The 26,187-nt window shown below is 42.2% G+C and overlaps 1 protein-coding gene across 12 annotated transcripts in view; it reads left to right on the top strand.

Moving 5' to 3' along the window:
- The window catches only part of LOC140185133 (rho GTPase-activating protein 32-like), a 583,009-nt gene that overhangs the window by 351,724 nt on the left and 205,098 nt on the right, over positions 1-26,187 (top strand). The gene's annotated exons all lie outside the window — the stretch shown is intronic.

Here is a 26,187-nt window from a genome sequence, read left to right as displayed (position 1 = left end):
CCTCTTTTTAAACCTCTGCACTGTAGTGTTTAGACCAGAAGACCATAAGATATAGGAGCAGAAGTAGGCCATTCAGCCCATCGAGTTCTTCTCCGCCATTCAATCATGGGCTGATCCAATTCTTCCAGTCATCTCCACTCCCCTGCTTTCACCCCATGCCCTTTGATGCCCTGGCTAATCAAGAACCTATCTATCTCTGCCTTACATTCACACAATGAGTTGGCCTCCACAGTCGCTCGTGGCAACAAATTCCACAGATTTACCACCCTCTGACTAAAGTAATTTCTCCGCATCTCAATTTTTAAAAGGATGTTCTTCAATCCTGAAGTCATGCCCTTTTGTCCTAGAATCCCCTACCATGGGAAATAACTTCGCCGTATCTAATTTGTTCAGGCCTTTTAACATTTGGAATGTTTCTATGAGATCTCCCCTCATTCTCCTGAACTCCAGGGAATACAGCCCAAGAGCTGTCAGATGTACCTCATATGGTAACCTTTTCATTCCTGGAATCATTCTCGTGAATCTTCTCTGAACCCTCTCCAATGTCAGTATATCCGTTCTAAAATAAGGAGCCCAAAACTGCACACACTACTCCAAGTGTAGTCTCATGAGTGCCTTAGAGCCTCAACATCACATCCCTGCTCTTATATTCCATACCTCTAGAAATGAATGACAACATTGCATTCGCATTCTTCATAACCAACTCAACCTGGAGGTTAACCTTTAGAGTATCTTGCACAAGGACTCCCAAGTTCCTTTGCATCTCTGCATTTTGAATTCCCTCCCCATCTAAATAATAGTCTGCCTATTTATTTCTTCCAGCAAAGTGCATTACCATACACTTTCCAACATTGTATTTCATTTGCCACTTCTTTGCCCATTCCCCTAAGCTATCTAAGTCTCTCTGCAGGCTCTCTTGTTTCCTCGACACTACCCGCTCCTCCACCTACCTTTGTATCATCAGCAAATTTAGCCAGAAATCCATTAATCCCATCGTCCAAACCATTGACATACGTCGTAAAAAGCAGCGGTCCCAACACTGACCCTTGTGGAACTCCACTGGTAACTGGCAGCCAGCCAGAATAGGATCCCTTTATTCCCACTCTGTTTTCTGCTGACTGGCCAGTGCTCCACCCATGCTAGTAACTTTCCTGTAATTCCATGGGCTCTTTATCTTGCTAAGCAGGCTCATGTGCAGCACCTTGTCAAAGGCCTTCTGAAAATGCAAGTACACCATGTCTACTGCATCTCCTTTGTCTACCCTGCTTGTAATTTCCTCGAAGAATTGCAGTAGGTTTGTCAGGCAGGAGTTTCCTTTCAGGAAACCATGCTGGCTTTGGCCGATCTTGTCATGTGCCTCCAGGTACTCTGTAATCTCATTCCTAACAATGTTTTCACACAACTTCCCAACCACTGATGTCAGTCTAACAGGTCTATAGTTTCCTTTCTGCTGCCTCCCACCCTTCTTAAATAGTGGAGTGACATTTGCAATTTTCCAGTCATCCGGTGCAATACTAGAATCTATCGATTCTTGAAAAATCATCGTTAATGCTTCCGCAATCTGTCCAGCTACTTCCTTCAGAACCTGAGGGTGCATTCCATCAGGTCCAGGAGATTTATCCACCCTCAGACCATTAAGCTTCCTGAGCACCTTCTCAGTCATAATTTTCACTGCACAAACTTCACTTCCCTGACACTCTTGAATGTCTGGTATACTGCAGACGTCTATTTACCCTATCTATGCCGCTCATGATCCTATACACCTCCAAGGTCGTGCCTCATTCACCTGCATGCCAAGTCCTAGCCTGCCCAACCTCTCCCTATAAATCAAGTCAATAAAATTTTTACTTTGAAATTTGTATTCTGAACGACTTTGAAGTCCATGAGCTCTATCAGCATTCTTGTAAATCTTCTGTGTTCATTCCAGTTTACTGATGTCTTTCTCATAATAGGATAGTCAAAATTGAACACAGTATCATGTGGTATTACCAACATCTTGTACAATTTATCTGTGGAGGTATTGACCTATGTGGCATCCATCCATTCTGGCTTCACTGCAGAGAAGCCCTGGAGGTTTTGGGCCCTGTCAGATTGGGTTTAGAGTTAATGGGAGGGCAGATCAGGGTGAGACTTGTACACTGAATGGTAGGACACTGAGGAATGCGGTAGAACAAAGGGATCTAGGGAGACAGATCCATAATTCCTTGAAAGTGGCGTCACAGGTAGATAGGGTGGTAAAGAAAGCTTTTGGCACATTGGCCTTCATAAATCAAAGTATTGAGTATAGGAGATGGGATGTTACATTGAAGTTGTTCAAGACATTGGTGAGACTAAATTTTTATGTGTGCAGTTATGGTCACCTTACCTGTAGGAAAGATAGCAATAAGCTTGAAAAGTACAAAGAAAATTTACAAAGATGTTGCAGGGACTTGAGGACAAGAGTTACAGGGGTAGGTTAGAAATTTATTTCCTGGGGCGTTGGAGAACAAGGTGAGATTTGATAGAGGTGTACAAAATTATGAGGGGTATGGATAGGGTAAATGCAAGCAGGCTTTTTCCATTGAAGTTAGGTGGGACTAGAACTAGAGACCACATATTTAGGGTAAAGGTGGATTATGGTAGTGCGAGTGTGGAACAAGCTGTTAGCAGAAGTGGTAGATATGGGTTTAATCATAACATTTAAGGGAAGTTTAGATAAGAATGTGGATGAGAGGGTTCGGAGAAATATGATGTGGAAACAAATGGATAGGCCAAAAGGCCTGATTCTGTGCTGTAGTGCTCCATTACACGCTGTCTCAGTTGTTTCAGTTCAATGTGCCTGAACATGGTGGTTTTCATTGAACTTCTGGTAAGTCAGATACTAAAAGGCAAAAGGGGAGTTTAAAGGGGATTACTGGAAGTTTGAGAAATTGATGTTCATGTCTTCAAGTTGGAGGCTACCCAGATGGAATATACGGTGTTGCTCCTCCAACCTGCGTGTAGCCTCATCTCAACAGTAGAGAAGGCCATGGATAGACATATCGGAATGGGAAGTGGAATTAAAATGGGTGGCCATTGGGAGATTCTTCTTCTAGCAGATGGAGTGTAGGTGCTCAGCAAAGCGTTCTCCTAATCTACGTTGGGTCTAACTGATATACAGGAGGCCACACTGGGAGCACCAGATACAGTAGATGACCCCAACAGACTCGCAGGTGAAGTGTTGCCTCACCTGGAAGGACTGTTTGGGGCCCTGAATAGTAGGGAGGGAGGAGGTGTAGGGGCAGGTGTAGCACTTGTTCCGCTTGCAAGGATAAGTGCCAAGAGGGAGATCAGTGGACACCAGACCCAACCAGTTCCCATCCACCACCACTCTCCTCCATCTAATGGAACTTGTCTTCACTCTTAAGAATTTCTCCTTTGGCTTTTCCCACTTCCTTCAAACAAAAGGTGTAGCCATGGGTCTATGCTTACCATTTTGTTAGGCTACATGGAACAGTCTGTGTTCCAAGCCTACACTGGTGCCCTCCACTTTTCATATGCTACATCGACAACTGCATTGGTGCTGCTTCCCACACCCATGCGGAGCTCATCAACTTCATCCACTTTGCCTCAAACTTCCACCCAGCCCTCCAATTTACTTGGTCCATTTCCAATACCCCCTCCCCTTTCTTGATCTCTCTGGAGACATCTCATCTATCAATGTCTATTATAAACCCACAGACTCTCGCAGCTACCTGGACTATACCTCTTCCCACCCAGTTATTTGTAAAAACACCACCCTTTTCTCTAAATTCCTTTGTCACTGCCGCATCTGCTCTCAGGATGAGGCTTTTCATTCCAGAACGAAGGAGGTGTCTTCCTTTTTTAAAGAAAGGGGCTTCCCTTCCTCCACCAACAACACTGCCCTCAACTGCATCTCTTCTATTTCACGTATGTCTGCTCTTACCCCATCCTCCCGCCACCCTAGCAAGCATGGGGTTCCTCTTGTCCTCACCTACCACCCTACCAGCCTCCATGTCCAGTGCCCAATTCTCCAGAACTTCCGCCATCTCACTACCAAACACATTTTCCCTCCCCCTCACTTTCTGCTTTCCGCAGGGATTACTTGCTATGCGACTCCCTTGTCCCTTCATCCATCCCCACTGATCTCCCTCCTGGCACTTATCCTTGCAAGGGGAACAAGTCTACACCTGCCTATGCACCTCCTCCCTCACTACTATTCAGAACCCCAAACAGTCCTTCCAGGTGAGGTGACACTTCACCTGTTAGTCTTTTGGGATGATTTACTGTGTCCGGTGCTCCCGGTGTGGCCTTCTGTATATCGGTGAGACCCGATGTAGTAGATTGGGAGACCGCTTCATCAAGCACCTACGCTCCATCTGCCAGAAGAAGTGGGATTTCCCAGTCACCACCCATTTTAGTTCAATTTCCCATTCCCATTCCGATATGTCAATTCGTGGCCTCCTTTACTGTTGAGATGAGGCCACATTTCTTGAGCTTCTGGTAATGTCCCCTTCCCCCCCCACCCGCCACCCCTTCACCATTCCCCAACTCCTTTTCTCTCTCTCACCTTATCTCCTTGCCTGCCTATCGCCTCCCCCTGGTGGTCCTCCCCCCCTTTTCTTTCTTCCACGGCCTTCTGTTCTCTCCTATCAGACTCCCCCTTCTGCTGCCCTGTATCTCTTTCACCAATCAACTTCCCAGCTCTATACTTCATCCCTCCCCATCCCGGTTTCACCTATCACCTTGTGTTTCTCTGTACCCTCCCCAGCACCTTTTAAATCTACTCATCTTTTTTCTTCAGTCCTGATGAAGGATGTCCGCCCAAAATGTTGACTATACTTTTTTCTATAGATGCTGCTTGGCCTGCTGAGTTCCTCCTGCATTTTGTGTGTGTTGCTTGAGTTTAGAGGGGATACACAGGGCAAGTTTTTGTTTTTACACAGAGTGGTAGATGTTTGGAATGAGTTGTCGGGTGGTAGTGGAAGCAGATATGATAATGGCATTCTAGTGGCTTTTAGATGGGCATGAATATATAAGGATTTGGTGGGAGAGGGATTATTTGAAGGCAGAACGCATTAGTTAAATTTATCCCCTTCCTTGGCATAGACAGGGTGGGTTTGAAGTGCCTGTATTTTATGCTGTCCTTGTTCTAAAAGTCAGCATGATTTGGAAAACGTTTTCATTCCTCTTCTTCCTGTTATTCTTCCTTCTCTAAGCTCAAGAGCTAGATTTTCTTAAAAGCACACGGACATGGACTTGAACTATGGACTTGTTTTTTATAGTCTTATAGTTTTTTAAAAAATATTCTGTGTTTTTTGCCTGATCTTCCTCTGTGCGAGGGAGGAAGTGGGATTTGGGGATCAATGGTTCTGTTCTATTTTAGTTTGTTTCTTTTTGTTCGGGGGAGGGGTATTTGGGGAGTTGATCATGTTGCTGTTCTTTTCTTTCTTGGTTTCATGGCTACCTGGAGAAGAAGAATTTCAGAGTTGTATACTTTGATAATAAATGAACCTTTGAAATGTTAAAGAAAGGAGCAACAATGGTCTATTTGGTCCTATCAACCAATTTGCAAACCATTTCAGTGAATTATTCCCAATTCCATGTACTTTAATTTTGTATATGAACCTCTTATGAAAACCTTAATGAAAGGGCTTCTGTACATCTAAACATACCACATCCACTAGTTATCTGGTGGAATAAATACAGGATGAATTACTAAAACACTTCAGTAGTATGCTAAGCACCATTCCTCTTTCATAAATCCACGTTGAATTTGTCTAGCTCTTGACATTTTTAAGTGTCCTTTTATCATACTCTTTATGATAGTTACTCATAGTTTTTCTGCTGCCATTGGGCTAAGCAGTCTGCATTTTACTGTTTTCTCTCTTCCTACTTTAATGTGGTTATATGGCACACTCTGAAGGAATGGGTTCATAATTTATAGAATTTTAGAAGCTGGCATCTATGAATCAATATTTCCATGGGAAATTTTTAGTACTATAGGAAGTAGATTATCAGGCCTTGGGGATTTGGGGTTTTTTAGTAACATTATCTTGTCCAGCATTATATTTTTAAATTCATGCTGAATTAATTTCATTCCCCCTTTTCATTAGTGCAGAGGTTCCCAACTTAGGGTCCATGGACCCCATGCTTAATGGCATCGATGACATAAAAAAGGTTGAGAACCCCTGTATTGGTTTCTTAAAGTTTGTGGGAAATTATTTGTGTTTCTTCAAATAAAATGAACAAAAGTATTTGTTTAAATCCTCTGCTCTTTCTTTGTTTCCCATCATTAAGTGTGCTATTTCTGATATTTTTCCTTCCAGTGATCTTTTTCTTTTTGTATACTTGTTGAAACTTTTGTAATCACCTTGATATTCACCTCTAGCTGGCTTGGCAAAGGAGTTGCCATTTAGTGCTATCATCATTCAGCTCTGCCTTCGTACTTGTAATCTTTTGATCATCTGTTAATCAAACTTTTGGTCCTTTTTTGCTGAATTCTAAACTGTTCTTAAACCTGAAGCATGCCACTTTTACTGGCAACTTACATAATTCCTTTTTGGATTTAATCATATCCTTAACTACTTTTGTTGTCAGGATTGGTTCCTGTACCTTGTAAGTTTTTGTTCTGGAAAATAATTCTAACTCTTGAGTTCATTTCTTCAATGTTAACAATTGTCTGTCCTGATGAAGGATCTCAGCCTGAAACCTTGACTTTTTATTTCTTTACATAGACTGACCTGCTGCGTTCCTCCAGCATTTTGTGTGTTACCCTATCCGCTGTCATGCCTTTTAACAAAACCAATTCACTCCTTGTATCTCTATAGTTATCTTTGTTCAAATATAAGACCCTAGCTTTGGATTGAATTACCTCACTTTTCATCTTAATATAATTTGATCATATTATGTCACTTTTCTATAAAGGACCACACACAAGATTATGAACAAACCCCTTCTCATCACACAGTGCCCATTCTGGGATAACCTATTCCCCAGCTGACTCTTCAGTGTACAGGTTTAAGAAGCAATCTTGTAGGCACTCTGGGAATTCGTCTTTCACATTGTTATTTGATAATATGTTTTGGCCAATGTATATGTGGATTAAAGTCATCCAGGATTACTGTAGTATACATTTTTCCTGATCTCTTATTTCTCTTTTGATGCTGTTCCTCTTTTGAATTCTGCAGACAAGTCTCACCAATGTTTTTGCGACTTAGCTCCACCTAAACTAAATCTACATCTTGATTTTCTGAATCAATATCCTTTCTCACTACTGCTCAGGTTCATCCTTTACTAACTATACCACCCCACCCCTTTTTCTCTTTCCCTGTCCTTCCTAAATATTAACTATCTTTTGATACAGCTCCCACTCTTTGTCACCCTGCAGCCCGGTCTCCGTACCGGTGTCTACATCTAATTGTGTTATTAATTCACTCACTTTATTATGAATGTTTTGTTCATTTGGATCCAGCATCTTTAAATTTGCCTTTATAGTGTTTGTTTTATACAATGGCTTTGTTGTTTTATTCCTATCAATCTTTCATGGACTCTAATAGCCATTCTTTCCTTTGTATTTTCTGTTCTTTTCCAGCATGATTGGTTTATCCTTAGCTCAGATATTGTCTTGCAACGTTTCCTTGGTTTTTCAAAGTTCAAAGTAAATTTATTATGAAAATACATATATGTCATTTACTACCTGGAGCAAAACACAAAATGCTGGATAAACTCAGCAGGCCAGGCAGCATCTACGGAAAGGAGTAAACAGTCTACAGTTTGGGCTGAGACCCTTCATCAGGACAGGCAAAAAAGATGAAAGGTCAGAGGAAGAAGGTGAGAGGAGGGAAGGAAGAAGTACAAGCAACCAAGTTTATTTGTATAGCACTTTTCAAACACAAGACAATTCAAAGTGCTTCACATAGAACAAGATAAAGATCAGATTTCAGACAATATATAAAAGAATAAAATCACACAAAAATAGATGTAGTAAATAGAAGTTACAGAGCTGGAGATTTTAATTAAAAGCTACACCGAAAAGAAAAGTTTTAAGCCTCACTTAAAAAGAACTTAAAGTTGGGGCAGACTTTCAGATATGTGGAGCTTAGTAACTAAAAGTTGCTTCAGCATGTTTAGTTTTGACCCTGGAGACAGTAAGCAGACTCACCCCAGACGACCGGAGAGCTCGGGAAGGTTCATAATGCAACAAGAGATCGGAGATGTGTTTTGGCCCAAGACCATTCAGTGCTTTAGAAACCAGCAGTATTATTTTAAATTAATCCTCCGATGGACAGGAAGCCAGTGTAGTGATCTGAGAACTGGAGTGATGTGTTCTACTGTCTTGGTCTCAGTGAGGACTCTAGCAGCAGCGTTCTGAATGAGCTGCAGCAGTCTGAGGGTTTTTTTTCCCAAACAGGGACCTGTGAAAATACCATTACAGCAGTCAAACCTACTACAATTAAATGTACGGATGAGTTTTTCTAGATCTTGCTGAGACATAAGCCTTCAACTCTCACTATATTTTTAAGATGGTAGTCGGCTAACTTTGTAATAATTGTCTTAATGTGTCAGTTAAAATTTAACTTGGAGTCCATCACAACACCAAGGTCTCTGGCTTGGTTTGTGGTCTGTATCGACAGGGATTCTAAGTGAGCACTGATTTTTAATCATTCTGTTTTGGCACCAAAAACAATTATTTCCGTTTTCTCTTTGTGCAACTGGAGGGAATTTTGGCTCATCCAACCTGTGATTCGTTCAATACAGCATTTTTTTGGAACCATAGTCACCTGATGACACTTAATTACTGTGACATCTAGGTTGTTCTTTTTCAAAAAGAGGCTTAATAGCTGCAGTTTTCAGGGCTTTTGGGAAGCAGCCTGATAGAAGAGAAGTGTTGAGTATTTGCAGAATGTCTGGCACCATGCAATTAAAAACATTTTTATGAAAGGTTGTAGGTAAAATGTCAAGGGAACAGGAGGAGGATTTCAGGTGTAGCACAATTTCTTCTACAGTTTTATAGTCAATGGGTTTGAATTGTGTTACATGGAAACATACATAGAAAATAGGTGCAGGAGTAGGCCATTTGGCCCTTCGAGCCTGCACCACCATTTATTATGATCATGGCTGATCATCCAACTCAGAACCCCGCCCCAGCCTTCCCTCCATACCCCCTGATCCCCGTAGCCACAAGGGCCATATCTAACTCCCTCTTAAATATAGCCAATGAACTGGCCTCAACTGTTTCCTGTGGCAGAGAATTCCACAGATTCACCACTCTCTGTGTCAAGAAGTTTTTCCTAATCTTGGTCCTAAAAGGCTTCCCCTTTATCCTCAAACTGTGACCCCTCGTTCTGGGCTTCCCCAGCATCGGGAACAATCTTCCTGCATCTAGCCTGTCCAATCCCTTTAGGATTTTATACGTTTCAATCAGATCCCCCCTCAATCTTCTAAATTCCAACGAGTACAAGCCCAGTTCATCCAGTCTTTCTTCATATGAAAGTCCTGCCATCCCAGGAATCAATCTGGTGAACCTTCTTTGTACTCCCTCTATGGCAAGGATGTCTTTCCTCAGATTAGGGGACCAAAACTGCACACAATACTCCAGGTGTGGTCTCACCAAGGCCTTGTACAACTGCAGTAGTACCTCCCTGCTCCTGTACTCGAATCCTCTCGCTATAAATGCCAGCATACCATTCGCCTTTTTCACCGCCTGCTGTACCTGCATACCCACTTTCAATGACTGGTGTACAATGACACCCAGGTCTCGTTGCACCTCCCCTTTTCCTAATCGGCCACCATTACCTTAACTAATTAGTTCTAAGTGAGTGAAAGGATGACACGGACTTCTGACCTGATGCAGAAACACTGACAGCATGTCTAATTTTCTGAAATATTTTCAGTAGAAAAGAATGCAAGGTCATTACATGACTCTGTAGATAGAAGTTCAGGTGCTACTGATGTAGGAGGATGTGTGAACCTATCAACTGTTGCAAATAAGGCACATACATTATTGCTGTGTTTGTTTATGAGATCAGAGAAGAAGGACTGCCTTGCATGTCTCAACTCTAAATTATAGATGCAAAGAGTTTCTTTATAAATGTCATAATGGACCTTGAGTTTTGTTTTCTGCCACCTGCGTTCAGCTTTTCAATACTTTATTTGGAGTTTAACCAGTCAGGTGTTTCTCCATGGTGCTATGTGATAGGTGAAACTGGGAGGGGGGAGGGATGAAGTAAAGAGCTGGGAAGCTGAAAGTTGAAAGAGATAAAGGGTTGGAGAAGGGGGAATCTGATAGAAGAGGCTATCACCATCCATAAAACAAATGATTTTATAAACTTCTAAGAAGTCACCCCTCATTCTCTTGCACTCTGAGGAATAAAGATCTAGCGTGGACAACTATTCTCTATAACTCAGGTCCTCTAGTCCAGGCAGTGTCTTCATGAATCCCTTCTGAACCCTCTGTAGCTTGACAATGTCTTTTGTATAGCATGTTGACCAAAACTGTATATAATAATGAAGTGCGGTGTCACCAACAAATTATAATATTACACCTCAATGGTTCTATTCCCAAACTCGATGCCCTGACTGATGAAGGTCAGAATGCTAAGCACCTTCTTCACCATCCTGTCTACTTGTGTAGCCACTTTCAGTGAAGTGTGTACTTGTACTCCCAGGTTCCTCTGTTCCACAACACTTATCAGTGCCCTGCCATTCATTGCATAGGTCCTACCCTGGTTTGACTGTCCAAAATACATCAGCTCACAAGTTAAAAATCATTTGCTATTCCTCAGCCCACCTCCTTAACTGAGGGACCCCTTTGTAGTTCATTGTAACCTGCTTCACTAATCAACAATGCCCGCTAATTTAGTTTCATTAGCAAACTTGCTAATCATGCCATGTGCATTCATCTTCAAATCATTTACATAAATAATGTAAATTTATGTGGAGCAGACTTGATGGGTCAAATGGCCTAACTTTGCTCTTGTATCTTATGGTCTTGTGGTCTAAATGGTGAATAACAGAGGTACCAACACTGTCCCCTGGGGCACCTCACTATTCACAGGCCTGCAGTTGAAAAATTGACCTTCAGGCATCACCTTCTGTGTCCTACCATCGAGCCAATTCTGAATCCACCTCACTCGCTCCCCTTGAATTCCATGCAATCTAACCTTCCAGATTAGCCTGCAATGCAGGAGCTTGTCAAAGGCCATGTTGACAATATCCACTGCCTTACCTTCATTTATCCCCTTGGTTATCTCTTTGAAAAACTCAAATATTTGTCAGGTATGATTTCACATGCACAAATCCACGTTAACTGTTCCTGATCAGGCCTTGACTATCCAAATGATTGTAGTTCTTCTCCCTCAGAACTCCCTCCAGTAACTTCCCTACAACTGATAATAGAACAACATTAGTCACCCTCCGGCCTTCTGGAACTTCACTGGTGACTAATAATAACAGTAAATATCTCTACAATGGCCTCTGAAATTTCTTCCCTGGCTACCCATGAGGTCTGCTGGTACAGGGTCCGGTCAGGTTCTGGGATTTAACCCACTTCAATGCTGTAAATTCTCCTTCCTTGTTTATATGTATATGCTGACCTGACTACTTATTGTCCTTATTTCTTTGGCAGCCATGATATCCTCTTTAATAAACACCAGGAGAAATAGACATTTAAAATCTTGGCTTTCTCTTGTGGCTCCACACACAGGCAGTTTGATGCTCTTAAGAGGACCTAGTCTCTCCCTTGTCAACTTTTTTGCTGTTCGTGTTACTGAAGAATTTCTTGTGATTATTTTTAACCCTGCCTACCAAATTCATCTCAGACCCTCTTTTTGCCCTTCTGATTTTCCTCTTAAGCTTTTTATATTTGTCAAAGGATTCACATGTCCCCAGCTGCCTAAAAGTGATGTACACTTCCTTTTTCCTGACTAGATGCCTCTTGTCAACCAGGGTTCGCCAAATTTGGCATGTCTACCCTTGACCCTGTTAAAAGCCACCCACTTGATGTTCTTTTGCTTTCAAAATAGTGTTGCCCAGTTAGCCTCAGCTGGATCCTGCCTAATACCCTCAAAGCTGACCCTTCTCCAGTGTTAGGGCTTCAATTTGAGGATCTGCTCTATCTTTTTCCATATCTATTATAAAACTAATAGAACTGTGGTCACTCTTCCTAAAGTATGCCCCAACTGTCACTTCAATTATTTTGCATGCCTTAATCGTTAAGGTGAGGTCCAGTATTGCTCTTTTCCAAGTAAGTTCCTCTATATATTGTATGGGGAAATTGTCTTGGATGTATCCCACAAATTCTTCCCCATCCAGGCCCTTTTCAGACTGGGTGGCCCAGTCAATAACAGGAAAATTGAAATCTCCCTCTATTATTCTCACAACTACTTCCAATTTCAACACACATCTTCAAGTTCTAGCTGATTATTGGAGGTCTCTAATGTACCACCACAAAGGTGTCTATCTCCATATTTCTGAGTTCCACCCAAATGGCCTGTCAAATGATCCCTCAAGAATATCCTCTCTAAGCAGGATATGTCCTTCCTTATCAAAAATGCAACACTGTCCAGTAAGATGCCAGCGTGCTCAGAAGCTGTGGGTTCTATGGGGTCAACCAAGGTATTACTGTTTTTTGTAAACATAATTTTTACAATCGCAAGACCCTGCTGGACATTACGAACTTAAAGTACTGAAGGTCCACCACATCAGCAAGTTGCTGGTTGGTGGAGAAACTGAATGAACTGGACTTGGTGAAGATCGTGCTACTGCCTGCGACAGAGGCATTGGTGCACAAAGAAGGTGAGAGGTGTGAGGTATAACAGCAATTGATCACCTTAATTGCTTTTCTTGTGATTGCGAGAACTTGTTGGCGTGGAATGCAAGTCCAGTTCATTGCTTTATTGGCAGATTGTGGGAGAACTGTGTGGGCTTGGTCACAGCGAGGGCCAGGCCTCAAGCTGCAGTGTTGCCTGCTTGCAGTTGCCTAGGGTGATACTGTTGGAGTCTGGCTCTTCACTGGTGTGCTGTGGCATTCCTGCTGGAGTCAGTGCTGTCCCCCCGTGTTCACTTGCTAGAAGACCAGCTGCAGACTGCTGCAACATTCATGGACTTGGGGACTTGGAGTATTTTTTTATATGTGACTGTATTTTACTGCTATCTTATATGTGCTTGCAATCTCTTTTTGTGCTATATGTGCCTTGTGCTGTTTGTGATTGGTGGTACTGTGTTTTGCACTTTTCCCTGGAGGAATGCTGTTTTGTTTGGCGGTATTCATGTATGGTTGAGTGACAATTAAACTTAAGCTAGAACTTGGACATCTTTTTCCACTCCTACATATTCCTCTGTTGTGCCAAGAGCATCAGTGATTTGAAACATGAGCTGCTTGTCCTGCCCTTCACTCAACCACATTTCTGATATGGCCACGATATCCCAGTCGCTAGAAGCAATCCACATTCTTAGTTTGTTAGCTTTACTTGTTTATGTACATGCATTGAAAAAGCTGCAATTTAAAGTGGTGGTTTTATCTGCCTTCCTGATTGATAGGTTTACATACTTTAGTTGCTGCACGTACCCCAGTTTTTCACTCAATTTCTCCCCACCGTCAATCTAGTTTACACCCTCTTTGTTGGAGAAAGCAAATTTCACCACCCGCCACTGCCTGTAAGGAGTTTGTACGTTCTCCTCGTGACCACTTGTGTTTCCTCTGGGTGCTTCAGTTTCCTCCCACAGTTCGAAGGTGTACCGGTAGGTAGGTTAATTGGCCCATGATTTGGCTCAGATTAAATTGGGTGGTGTGGCTCGAAGGGCCAGAAGGGCCTATTCTGCTCTGTATATCAATAAAGTAAAATAAAAATCAGATCATTGGGGCCTGGCCCTCACTATGACCAATTTAAAAAAAGTCAGGTCAGCCATGATCTTATTGAATGGCGGAGCAGGCTCAATGGGCCAGATGGCCTACTCCTGCTCCTGTTTCTTATGTTCTATGTTCTAAAAAAAATATCGGTTCCCCTCTGGTATAAATGCAACCTGTTCCTCTTGAATAGGTTACTTGTACTCCAGAAGAAATACCAATGATCCAAGAACCTTCCAATAATGATCCAAGAAATCAGAAAGGGTGATGAGTTTCTGAACTGAAGGTGTTACACTTGAATGCATGCAGTATATGGAATAAGTCAGATGGTCTTGTGGTGCAGTTAGAGATATGATGTTGTGGACATCTGAATTGTGGCTGACAGAAGATCGTACTTGGGAGTTTAACATCCAGGGATATACATTGTATCGAAAGTAGACAGAGGGTGGCATGGCTCTCTGAGTAAAAAAAAAAATGAAGTCAAATCCTTAGAGCTGACAGAGGATCAGAAGATGTAGCATCCTTGTGGGTAGAGTTCAGAAACTGCAAGAGTAAAAAGACCCTGATGGAAGTTACATACAGGCTTCCGAACAGTAGCCAGAATGTGGAATATAATTCTCAATGGGAAATAGAAAAGGCAATGGTACAATAATTATGGGGGATAATAAAGGCAATGGTACAGTAATTATGGGGGATTTCAATAAGTAAGTGGACTGGGAAAATCCGGTTAGTGTTGGATCCCGAGAGAGGGAATTTGTAAAATGCCTAGCAGATGTTTTTTTTTAAGAGCAGCTTGTAGTTGAGCCCAGTAGGGGAATGGTAGTTCTGGATTGGGTATTATGTAATGACCCAGATCTGATTAGGAAGTTTAAGGTAAAGGTATCCTTAGGAGACAGTTATTGTAATATGATAGAATTCACCCTGCGGTTTGAGAAGGAGAAGATAAAATCAAATGTATCAGTATTACAGTGTAGTAAAGGGGATTACAGAGGCACGAGAGAGGACCTGGGCAAAACTGATTGGAAGGAGACACTAGCAGGAATGATAGCAGAACAGCAATGGCTGGTGTTTATGGGGAAAATTCAGAGGGTGCAAGATAGATACATCTCAAAGAAGAATATTCTGAAGTTAGGATGAGGCAACCATGGCTGACAAGTGAAGTCAAGGACAGCATAATAGCAAAAGAGAGGGCAAAAATGAGTGAGAATTTGGAGGATTGGGAAGCTTTTAAAAACCAACAGAAGGCAACTAGAAAAGCCATAAAGAGAGAAAAGATTAAATGAAAGTAATCTAGCCAATCATATAAAAGGGAGTACAATAAGTTTTTTCATATGTACAGTATAAAGGGTAAAAGAGAAGAGAGTAGATATCAGACGGCTGGAAAATAATGCTGGAAAAGTAGTAATGGGAGACAAAGAAATGGTGGATACAGATTTTTTCTGTGGGAGACACTAGTAGAATGCCGGAAATGTGAGTGTATCAGGGGGCAGAAATGAGCGTTGTTGCTATTAATAAGGAGGAGGTGTTCGGGAAGCTGAAAAGCCTGAAGGTAGTTAAATCACCTGGACCAGATGGACTACACCCCAGGGTTCCGAAAGAGGTAGCTGAAGAGATTGTGGAGGCACCAGTAATGTTCTTTCAAGAATCTCTAGATTCTGGAATGATTCCTGAGGATTGGAAAATTGCAAATATCATTCCATTCTTTAAGAAGGGAGGGAGGCAAAAGAAAGGAAATATAGGTCAATCAGCTTGACTTCAGTGGTTGGAAAGATGTTGGAGTTTATTATTAAGGATGAGGTTTCAGAGTACTTGGAGGCACATAATAAAATAGGCCAAGGTCAGCATGGTTTTCTAAAGCAGAAATCTTGTCTGACAAATCTGTTGGAATCTTTTGAGGAAATAACTTGCAAGATAGACAAAGGAGAGTTGGTGGATATTATTTACTTGGAGTTGGTGGTTATTATTTACTTGGATTTTCAGAAGGCCTTTGACAAAGTGCCACACGTGAGGCTGCTTAACAAGGTAATAGCCCATGGTATTATAAGAAAGGTACTAAAATGGAGTGAAGATTGGCTGACTGGCAGGAGGCAAAGAGTGGGAAGAAGGTTGGCGGGTGCTTTTTGGTTGGCTGCCACAGACTTATGGTGTGCTGCTTCTTTTCAAATTGTATGTCAATGATTTGGATGATGGAATAGATGGCTTTTGGCCAAGTTTGCAGATGATGCAAAGTTAAGTGGAAGGGCAGGTAGTGTTGAGGAAGCAAGGTGTCTGCAGATGTACTTAGACAGATTGGGGGAATGGGCAAAGAGGTGGCAGATGGAATATATCTGTAATATAGGGAATTGTATGGTCATGTAGTTTGGCAGAAAGAACAATGGCGTGGACTGTTTTCTAAACGGGGAGAAAATTCAAAAATCAGTAATGCAAAAGGACTTGGGAGTCCTCGTGCAGGATTCGCTTGCAGTTTGAGTCAGTGTAAGGAAGACAAATGCGATTTTAGCATTCATTTCGATAGGACTAGAATATAAAAGTAACAATGTAATGCTGAAGCATTATAAGGCACTGGTCAGACCACATTTGGAATATGGTGGGCGATTTTGGGCCCCTTGTTTAAGAAAAGATGTGCTGGCATTGGAGAGGTTCCAGTGGATGTTCACGTGAATGGTCTCAGAAATTAAAGGGTTAACATGAGGCACGTTTGATAGCTCTGGGCCTGTACTTGCTGTAATTTAGAAGAATGAGGGGGATCTCAGGCAACCTGTTGAATATTGAAATATCTCGATCAAGTAGGTGTGGAGAAGATGTTTCCTACAGTCGGGAGGTTGAGGACCGGGTGCACAGCCTCAGAATTGAGGGACGTCAATTTACAACAGAGATGAAGAATTTCTTTAGCCAGGGGGTGGTGAATCTGTGGAATTCATTGCTACAGACAGCTGTGGAGGCCAAGTCATAGGGTATATGTAAGTCATAGGTTGATAGGTTCTTGATTAATCAGGGCATCAGAGGTTATGGGGAGAAGGCAGGAGAATAGGTTTGAATCAGACATGATGGACCGAATGGCCTAATTCTGCTATATATTATGGTCTAACATGAACTCCTGCACCAGCTCTCACATTTATCTGGCTTATCTTTCTGGAGTCTCTAGCTCATGGCTCAAGGTCCTGCATTTGATTTCTCACCTAACTCCTTATACTCATTCTGCAGGACCGCTTCCTCATTCTGATTATGTCATTGTACTAATGAGTACAACAACCTCTGGCTGTTTTCTCTCTCTTCCTCCTCCTCCTCTCTCTCCCCCCCCCCCCCCCCCCAACCGAAGTATCTGCAGCCTTTCAGACGTCTTTGACCCTGGTACCTGGGAGACAACGCATTATCCAGGCATCTCTGGTGTGGCCACAGAATCTCCCCCTCACTGCTAAATCTCCTATCACTATCCCTGCCTGATTTACCCTTCCTGTGAGCCTCAGAGCTGGTCACAGTACCAGAGACCTGACTACTGCTGCTAGCCTCTGAAAGAACATCTCAACAGCATCGAAAGAGACATACCTATTAATGAGAGGAACGGCCATGGCTGAACCCTACACAGACTGCCTCTCCTTGACTGTAGCTTTTTGTTGTTTGCTGTTGTTCAGCTAAATTAGCCAATCAACTGTTAACTAACAATTTACAATTGTGCTTCTTTTAGGCTCCTGTTGAGCAAGACCAAGACCTTTCTCTTTTAAACTCTGAAGTCCCAGCTCTAAGTAAATTTCTTTAGCAAGGCTTATAATGGGACACTGGATATTGGGGGAGTGGATTTTGATGTTATTTTGCAGTCATCTTAGTCAGCCTAGTTAAAATTCCCAAATACGTGATCATCTGGTATGATATTCCCTGCACTTTACAATAGCACCTGAAGACTTGATGCTAGGAAATAAAAGATTGCCCCCTAGTAATGAGTATGGAATTTGCAGGCTTAGCAAATGCTCCATTGTGGTCTGGTGAACCGTGATATTCTCTGCTTTTGTTCATTGTGTTAAATAATTTCTGAACATGAAAACATAATGAGAAGTTTATCAAAGGCCTGTTCTGCATTTCAATTAGCCTTTAAGTACACTGATTTTTGATTAATTTGAATTATACAACCTTTGGTTAGTTTTGTGGCATAGCTTTCATTGAACTGTGACTCGTTGTTCCAACTGTTAAACTGGAGGCTGTCATTTCCAGCATCTGCAGTTTTCTGATTTGTCATTTGTAAGTGGAGCCAAGAGAGACTGAATGACACAGACTGATGAAAGCTTTTTAGCAGCCGCTTATCTGTCTGGAGCAATTATAAACAGAAGGAGATGACTGAAGAGAGAGCTGAAAGAAAAACTAGCCTGGAACTATGGGAGACAAAATGGTAGCTGCTGGAAATACGCAATAAAGAGAACGCTGGAAAAGCCTAGCCGGTCAGGCAGCATCTGTAGAGCTGAACTAGCCAGAAATATAAAAACTTGCAGATGCTGCAAAACAGAAACAACAACATAAAATGTTGGCAATACTCAGCATGCCAAGCTGCATCTGTGGAGAGTGAAATGGAACCAGTGCCTCAGGGTAACAATGCCCCATCATGAAGGATCATTGACAAACAAGAGAAAATCTGCAGATGCTGGAAATCCAAGCAACACACAAAATGCTGGAAGAACTCAGCAGGCCAGGCAACATCTATGGAAAAGAGTACAGTCAATGTTTCAGACTGAGACCCTTCAGCAGAACTGGAGAGAAAAAGCCGAGGAGTCAGAAGGTGGGAGGAGGGGAGGAAGAAACTCAAGGTGATAGGTGAAACTGGGAGGGGGGAAGGGGTGAAATAAAGAGCTGGGAAATTGACTGGTGAAAGAGATTCCGGGCTGGAGAAGGGAGAATCTAATAGGGGAGGATAGAAGACCGTGGAAGAAAGAAAAGGGGGAGGAGCACCAGAGGAAGGTGATAGGCAGGTAAGGAGATATGGTGAGAGAGGGAAAATGAAATGGGAATGATGAAGGTGGTGGGGGAGGGGGTCATTACTGGAAGTTTGAGAAATTGATGTTCGTGCCATCAGGTTGGAGGCTACCCAGATGGAATATAAGGTGTTGCTCCTCCAACCTGAGTGTGGCCTCATTGCAGCAGTAGAGGAAGCCATGGATTGACATGTTGGAATGAAGGATTATTGACATGAAATGCCGACCCTTTTCCCTTCCCACAGGCACCAGCTAACCTCACCAAACAACCCTAACAACCATGCTCTCATAGTAACACGCACAAAATCCTGCAGGAACTCAGCAGGCCAGGCAGTATCTATGGAAAGAGTAAACTGTCTATTTCGTGCCGGGACCCTTCAGCAGGACTGAAGAGACGTTGACTGTTTACTCCTTTCCAAAGATGTTGTTTGGCCTGCTGAGTTCTTATAGCATTTTGTGTCCGTTGGTTTCGATTTCCAGCATCTGCAGATGTTCCCAACTTTGCCTTTATGCTCTCATAGTGTTAAGTTTGAGGTTGCACTGTGTCTGCTTAAAAGATGAGATGTCATTCCTCAAGTTTGTATTTGCGTTCATGGAACAATGCAGGAGTCCAAAAAAAACAAAGAGCTCAGAGTAAAGGTGCAATTGAGATTTCAAGTGACAACCAACTGGAATCCAGAGTGCCTTTATGGACTGAATGGGGTTTTTGCAAAACCTTCACTGTATTTCAACTGTTTCACCTAGTGTTCCTGCAGTTAGGCATGTTTGATTTTAAATATAGTATATAAAAAGAATATGGCTAGTCTTTACTGTCTGAATTGAATTGCTTGCTCAGCCATTTAGAAGACAGTTAGGAGTCAACTGCATTGACGTGGATGTGGAGTCCCAAGTAAGTCATCAGTTAAGAGGGCATATTTTCCCCCTAAAGAAGTCAAATTATCATCATTTTCACAGATGCTAGCTTTTACTGGTTTTTGCGTTGGCATTCACAATAGATCCTAAGGCTTTATCTTAACAAAGATCTATCTCTGTTATTTTGATGATGTCCTTCAGCCAGCTCTAGTTATTGTTGTTTGCTAATTGTGGAAGCTTGCTGTGTACAAGTTGGCTGCTGCTTTTTACAACAACACCTAAATTACTTTATTGGCAGTAATGTATTTTAAGGATTCCTGAAATGTGCTATATAAATGTCTTGTCTTCTCTTATTTCTGTTATATGTTTGGTGCTTCAGCAATTAAAAGGGTGGTATCCCAGAATCTACTGGTTTGTTTGTGTAGTTTTGCATGACATCATGAAGATAGTTTGTGAATGAATTAACTGAAACACATTCACCTACATTGAACCAATTTAACTTAAAACCATATTAGATATGGGAGCTCCAAGTCAAGAAAGCCAATTACAAACCATCAATAATTGGATCATAGCAGTCCATTTATCAAGGGCCTCTTGACAGGGTGGAAGAATCACGAGCTTTGCACAAGTGCTGAGCTTTCATTTACCATGTGAATGCATATTGCAGTCAGAGCATTGGGTACAAAGCCCTTCCTAATCGTTCAGCAGTTGTGTAATATTTTGTTGATGTAGACATCGGAGTTTTTACCTTCCAATAGAAAAAGTTTTTTTGTTCCTCCTTCACTGACTTACAGCCAATCAATATTACTTATCTTCATACTTGTTTTTCTGCCTCACCAATCCCATTCCGGTGCCACTGCAGATGCTGCAAAACGGAAACAAGTAGTCTGTGAGCAATCTGAAAAAACACTAGATGCCAAGTAACATCTTTTCCTGTAAATGTGTGAAATTTTACATGTAACGCTCAGGGCTATCAGCTCGTGTTTATCTCGGGGAAACTCCGTCCGTCCGCCAAACCGTGTCTCACGGTTGCATAGTTGCTGTGTAATGCCACCTGATACAAACTCACACATCAAATATCAGACAGCACACAATGTACGATTTACAGATTACACTTTCTTACTGGAACTATGTAATTAATAGAGATACAATACAAAAGGGAAAGTAAAAGGCGCCAAACTTATCAGAGTTCAACCACTTCGTGCACAACCGTTGGAGCTCAATTAACGGGGTCCTCTTTCCACCATTCGATCTCCTCCGACCTCCTCAACCTGCCGCCTGGGACCAACCACAGTGGTCGACCAAAGCGCGTCCAGCACGTCCTTCTTCTTCGGTTCTTCTCCCGAAAAACCCGCCAAACCACACGGTTTCCAGCCATATGAGACAGAATATCACCCGCAAAAAGAATAACATGGACACTGATTGGTTTGTTCCCTCTCTTATCAATAATGTAACCCAAACAAGCAGGGAGAGGGAGAACTCCTTACATCGCAGTTATTATTACAGAAAAGCCATTTTTATTATAACATAACAAAGAAGCCATTTTATTAGCCTTAGCAGTAACATGAAAGAAGAAACCCCTTACAATAAAATGTTCGTCCATCGTCATCGATGAAGACCTCGACACCATTAGTACTTTTTACGAGGTTGAGTTGCTAGCTCGACACTCAACCCGGCACGGATGGAAAGCGTGCCCGGGAGCGGCTCGACTAGATTTGAACTCAGGAACCTTCACTCCCGGAGTCTGACGCTGCGCCACCAGCTGGCTTTGATGGTGTCGAAACTAGCGCTTGATTTGGATTTAAGTGAGGGAGAGTTGCGCAGTGTCAGCCTCACTCTCACTTCCCAATTCCCATCTGGATCCAGTGGCAAGACAGAGTCAAGACAGCTGGAGATGGGACTAGGTGCAGTGGATGACCAGGACGTCTTCTGTGTCTTGTCCTGCTCTACATGTTCCACGACGCTTGCAGAGACTGCCTTCTTGACCGTTGGTCCTTCCATTGGTCTTGTCTGCTCAATCCGCCGGAGTCTGTCTTCACATGCTGGGATAGACAACTCCCTATCTCACCGAGGGTTTGAGACCCGTTGGCTACCCTCACCTGGTTTAGCCAGCTTGTCGAAGCCATTGCCCGGGTTGTGGCTGCTGTCGCATGCAAACAGCTACGGGGAGCCACAGGTGAGAGCTGAGTGCCAGGTGGGGACCAAAGGTGGACTAACCGCCTTGAAAAGGACGCGACATGTTCCCCCACCAGAGGTGCTACCCCTCCCTGATGCCCCATACACCCCAACCTCTTACATACGCAGTACAAAGATCCCTGCATTATAGTCATACAGGTTACTGAAATACATCCCCGCAGAATTCACAAATCACTAATCAAAAATCTGAAATGTGGAATAAATTAAAGCTCCTATAGAATCTGTGTAAGAAGGAAAAATAAATCAATGCAACATTTATTTTCTATCAACTCGTGTTTCTTGACACAGGTACACGCTATGTGTACTAACTTCACGCTATGTGAAACCACTAGTTTTCTTGAAACACAGCCCCCAGCCCACCATAATGCAGGAATACCTGTACGAGGTTTGTATTCAGAGCACTGCAGGAGACAATGGCAACCACCGTGTTTGATTAACCTCATTTGTCCTTTTTTTAAATTATCACTTAGTGGTAAATGGAATTAGACAAATTTTAAGCATTTCTGGATTCCAAAATTGTGAAGTATGCCTTATACAATGAGCGGTGATGGCTTCTGTTAATGTATCTAAAAGTTGCCCAGCAGTTTCAGAATGATGGGAACAGAGGTTCCACGCCCCGCTACACCACCCTGACAGGCAGGCTAAACCAAGTGAGGGTAGCCGATGGGTCTCATACTCCGGTTAGATGGGAATCTGCAAAGTTATCTCCGGCGGGCTGGCAGAAGAGATCTACAGTGAGATCAAGTGTCCAGGAAGGTGGTTCTGCAACACTATTTGGAGAGTGAAGGGCATGACAAAGCATAGAAGAAGTCATGGTCATCCACTGCAATGAGGGAAGATCCCAGTTGTGACATCTACTGGTCCCACTGGATCGGGACTTCCAAGGTCAAGGGAGTGGAACTGCCCCAGTACAACAGCATTTCCACTTTTAAAACACTCTGTATAGGTTTCCTGTCATTGTCAAATATGATGGACAGCCACCAGTAGTATTGCTAGTGTTCTAATTTGTTCTGTATTTAATTTAAATACATAATTTATTACTCAATTTGTTATGGTTGTTTGTCTTCTTTTAAATAGCTTTTTAACTACTTCCGTAAAAATTCAGGTAATTGGGGCAGCTGCTTAATTGGGCCAAATGTACACCATTTAAACAATCACAGTCTAGATTCAAAAAAGTATGTGAACCTCTGGGATATTGCCTTCTACAAAGTTATTTGTAGTCGGGTGTTCCAATCAATGAGGTGAGATTGGAGGTGGAGGTGGAGGTAGAGGTTGGAGAGGTGCCTTTCCCTACAAATTAAAAAAAAAGACGCACCAAGTCAGGTCACTGTCAGAGCCTGCTCTTCTCAAGAAAGATCTGTTTTTGTGCACCATGCCTCAATCAAAACAACTTTCAGAGAACTTCAGAAGAAGAAATTTAGAGATGCGTGAAGCTGGAAAAGGCTACAGAAGCATTTCTAAAGACCTGAGGGTTCATTAGTCCACAGAAGGAGAAATTGTATCCAAATGGAGGAAATTCAGTATTGTTGCTACTGTCCCCAGGAGTGGGCATCCTGTAAAGATCACACCAAGAGCACAACATGCAATGTTGAAGGACGTGAAAAAGAACCCAAGGGTGACAGCAAAAGACCTGCAGAAATCTCTAGGACTTGCTGAAGTCTTTGTTAATGTGTCCACTATAGGAAAAGCACTGAACAAGAATGGTGTTCATGGAAGGACACTACAGAGGAAAGTACTGCCCTCCAAAAAAAAACATTGCTGCGTGTCTCAAGTTTGCAAAAGGCCACCTGGATGTTTCACAACACTTCTGGGACAATGTTCTGTGGACAGATGAAACAAAAGTTGAACTTTCTGACAGAAATGCACACCGCAGTGTTTCGAGGAGAAAGGGCACTGCACAGCAACATCAAAACCTTATCCCAACTGTGAAGCATGATGGAAAGAGCATCATGGTTTGGGGCTGCTCTGCTGCCTCAGCCTGGACAGATTGCAATTGTTGAGGGAACAATTAATTCAAAATTATATCAAGACATTTTACAGGAGAATATCAGGGTAGCAGTCTGTCACTTGAAGCTTAATAGAAATTGGATGATGCAACAAGTCAATGATCTGGAACACAAGACTAAATCAAGAACAAAATGGTTTAAAATAAGAAAATTTATGTTTTCTAATGGCCAAGTCAGAGTGTAGACCTTAACCAAATGAGATGCTGTGGCATGACCTGAAGTTTGTGAACCTTGTAGAAATTTCTCTTTTGTTAAGTCGAGTCCAACTCTTCGTGACCTCGTGGACCATAGGGTCAATAGGCAAGATACGGAAGTAGGTTGCCAGGCCTTTCTTCCACGCAGATACTGCTGCTGCCCAGGATAAGAGCCGGCTGGGTTTGAACTCAGGACCATTTGCTTTGAAGTCCAGTGCTGATGTCATGACACCACCAGCCGGCCCAGAATCTTCTGTATTTCTGTATAAGTATGACCTAAAATGTGAACAGATCTTCATGCAAGTTCTAAAATTAGATAAAGAGATCCCAATTAAGTAAAACAAAAAACATTATACTTGTTCATTTATTTATTGAGAAAAATAATCCAATATTACATGTATTTGTTGGAAAAAGTACGTGAGCATTTGCTTTCAGTAACTGGTGAACCCCCCCCATGCAGCAATAACTTCAACCAAACATTTCCAGTAACTGTTGATCAGTCCTGCACATTGGCTTGGAGGAATTTTAGGCCATTCCTCCTTACAAAACTGCTTCAACTCTGGGATGTTGGTGGGCTTGCTTGCTTGTTTGCATGAACTGTTTGCTTCAGGTCCTTCCAGAACATTTCTGTAGGATTAAGATCAGGACTTTGACTTGGCCATTCCAAAACACAAATTTTCTTCTTTTTAAACCATTCTGTAGTTGATTTACTCTTATCTTTCGGATCATTGTCTTGTTGCATTATCCAACTTCTATTGAATTTCAGATGATTGACTGCTACCCTGACATTCTCCTGTAAAATGTCTTGATTCAATTTTGAATTTATTGTTCCCTCAACAATTTCAACCTCTCCAGGTCCTGAGGCAGCAAAGCAGCCCCAAACCATGATGCTTCCTCCACCATGTTTCACAATTGGGATGAGGTTTTAGTGATGCTGTGCAGTGCCCTTTTTCCTCCAAACATAGCAATGTCCATTTCTGCTAAAAAGTTCATCTTTTGTCTTATCTGTCCACAGAACATTGTCCCAGAAGTGTTTAGAACATCCAGGTGGTCTTTTGCAAACGTGAGACATGCTGCAATGTTGTTGTTTTTTTTTGAGAACGATTTTCTCTGTGGTGTCCTTCTATGAACACCGTTCCTGTTCAGTGTTTATCTTATAGTGGACACATTAACAGAGACTTTAGCAAGCTCCAGAGATTTATGCAGGTCTTTTGCTCTTGCCCATGGGTTCTTTTTCAGCTCCTTCAGCATTGCACATTGTGCTTTTGGTGTGAGCTGTACAGGATGGTCACTCCTAGGGAGAGGAGCAACAGAACTGAGTTTCCTCCATTTGTAGACAGTTTCTCTTACTGAGGACTGATGAACACTTGGGTCTTTAGAAATGCTTTTGTAGGCTTTTCCAGCTCCATGCATCTGTACTATAATTCTTCAAAGGTCCAGCAGTTGTACTTCATTAGGGGTTGAAGGAGATTTGGTATGTCACCAAAGACTCTGGCAAATTTCTACAGCATTCTGACTGGCTGCACCGCCATCTGGAATGGAGGCACCCATGCTCAAGAGCATTGAAATAGTTGTAGACTCAGCCTCAATTTACTGTTATTTGAAAACATGTAGTTCAGTTTCCCGGCCAAACTGTTAAAGTATTTTATGAATAACTGTAGTCCTAGGACTGCTCACTCTGGAGCATCACCTTTTGGAAGTCCCACTAGTTCTCCTCTCTCCCCCCCCCCCCCCAAACATCTCTACTCACTAGTTTCACTAGCTTGTTCATTCTCTCCGCTCACAAAAGTCTGCCATGTGGTACAAAATGCAGGAATATAACAATTTAAGCTTCAAGGAATACAATATAATTGTTTAAGGATTTACTTTCACAGTCATGTTTTTTTGATTTCTAAATATTCTTTTCTTGCATATTGAGATATGATTCCAGTATAGTTCTGACAGCACTATAAAACTTACTCTGTACTTTTGGTCATCTGGCTCAGCAGATTTTCTAGACTATTGGATATAATTTCTATTAATATATCAATGTTCTTTTAATTCACTCGATTAAGGCATTGCTGAGTATGATAAATTTTGCAATAAACCAGATGTTGAAAATGAACGCAAGTAGGTATGACTTGCAGAGGGCTTTCTCAAGAGCGAAGAGACAA

Source organism: Mobula birostris, chromosome 20 (genome assembly GCF_030028105.1).
Source record: "Mobula birostris isolate sMobBir1 chromosome 20, sMobBir1.hap1, whole genome shotgun sequence".
NCBI lineage: Eukaryota > Metazoa > Chordata > Chondrichthyes > Myliobatiformes > Myliobatidae > Mobula > Mobula birostris.
Note: the sequence above shows the minus strand (reverse complement) of the source record. Positions and strands in the feature narration are given on the sequence as shown.